General features: G+C 53.3%; 1 long non-coding RNA gene across 1 annotated transcript; it reads right to left on the bottom strand.

Annotated features, from left to right (window-relative positions):
• Positions 1–291: 291 nt before the first annotated feature.
• Positions 292–1,293, bottom strand: LOC311440225. The gene is made up of 2 exons (XR_014695274.1): positions 984–1,293; positions 292–668 (listed from the first exon to the last, which is right to left on the bottom strand). It is a non-coding gene; the product is annotated as an uncharacterized lncRNA (long non-coding RNA).
• Positions 1,294–1,788: the final 495 nt, after the last annotated feature.

The raw sequence follows: 1,788 nt of genomic DNA, 5'->3' as shown, positions 1-1,788 counted from the left end.
TCGCGCCGCTCGCTCTTCCCCGCGTTAAACAAGCCCTTTGCATTTTGTTGTGGTCTCCTCTCTCTTTCTCTCCCCTCCGCTGTTTTGTCAGGAAAAAAAAAGAAAAAGAAAACCTTACCCAAAGAGCTGCCGTGATTTACGGCACCGTTAACAAATGTCAGAGCTTGGGAGCCGTGTCGGAGCCGCTCGCTGGCAGCCTGCCTGGACAAACATACTAAAAGTCAACCCCAGCGCGGATACTTGAGGAATTAGCGTCCGTACAAAGATGCATTAAATGCAGGGAGAAAGACGGGGATTTTTTTTTTCTTTATTTATTTTTTTTATTTCTTAAACAAGGGAGGCTTGAAAGGCTCCTCGGGGCTGTTTAACATATGTCACATCGCCCTGCACCTGCCCCGCGGCCCCTCGCTGCCCGTCCTTGTCACTGCGTCCCAAACGAGGACGAGCTGAGTTTTAGGGGGATCCCACAGCTCGGTGCCAACCCTCTTCTTCTTCATTATCATTATTTTTGAGGTCCCTGGTGCTGTTTTGCCCAACTTTTTTTGTGGTTAATCCCTCCTGCAGCAGCTCCCACTCCGTGGATCTGCCCGGCCGCTCCATGCCAGGAGAGGCGCGCTCAGCCTCGCAGAGCGCAGCCAGGCGATGTTCCCCATCCCATGCCAGATTTCCTACAAACCAGGAGCAGAATATTAAAAAAAAAAAAAAAAATCATGTCCTAAAATATATATAAAAAAAATAAGTAGCCCCTGGGGTTCTTGGTAGAACAAAACATTTTTTCCCAAGCAAACCTCTTCCCATACACGCACGGCTGCACTCCGAGGCTCTGGAAAGGCTGTTATGGGAACTGATGTGCTGTAAATCTCCTGCATTAAAGGGAACATCCTAACCCAGGGTAATTTAGCAACTCGACGTGCTGCCCCAGCAGGCAGTGTTACCTTATTTCACCTCCACGTCCCATCTCCAAAGCACAGCTCCTCGCTCACCTGGCATCGTGGATGGAGGACGAGCTGCTGGAAACCTCCCGCGGCTGTTCAGCGGTGCATAAATTGGGGTTGCTTAGGAGGGACTGCTCATCAGGCTGGTCCCTCACCCCAAATGACTCTTCCAGCACAGAGAGCACCCAGCTGGGAGGAGGAATGGAAAAAGCAGCCTTTTTTTCATGCCACATTAGCCACCAAGCAGGCACAGCTTCAAGGGCTGGGCTTTAATCTCAGAAAGGGGCAAAGAGAGGCAGACAGAAAGCCCCTTGGCACAGCAACCACCCAGCCCATGGAGCAAGAAGCCACTTCCCTCCCCAAATTCAGGCCATTTCCCACCTCAAATAGAGCCTCTGGTGTGGGGACACCACAGGTGAGGCTGCTCAGCGCCGTTAAGGGCAGTCTCCCCATTCTGACCAGGTTGCAGCAGCAGGATCAGGCCCATAAATGAAATTAATGTGGTGAAAACTTCCTGAGGGGGAACGGCTGGAAGGCGCAGGAACCTCCTTGGGCACATGGGGACGAGGCTCAGCAGGGCACAGGTGGCCCGTGAACATGGTGAATGCCCCCATATGGGGGTGACGTGGTGGGAATCCATCAGTAGGGCCGTGTAAAGCCATGTATAAGGAATTTTGAGCGTTAGGAGGGGATGCCAATGTCTGTTTTAGCAGAAACGTGATGCCAAGGCTGTGCGCTGTTGGCCCAGGCACCCGACCCGTAGGGACAGCACCTCTCCACGCCGTGTAACGCCGGCTGGCGCGGGCAGCTCGGCTCTCCGGTGGTGGGAACCCATCCCACAGCACTCCGGTCC

This window comes from Aythya ferina (assembly GCF_964211825.1).
Source record: "Aythya ferina genome assembly, chromosome: 7".
NCBI classification, from domain to species: domain Eukaryota; kingdom Metazoa; phylum Chordata; class Aves; order Anseriformes; family Anatidae; genus Aythya; species Aythya ferina.
Note: the sequence above shows the minus strand (reverse complement) of the source record. Positions and strands in the feature narration are given on the sequence as shown.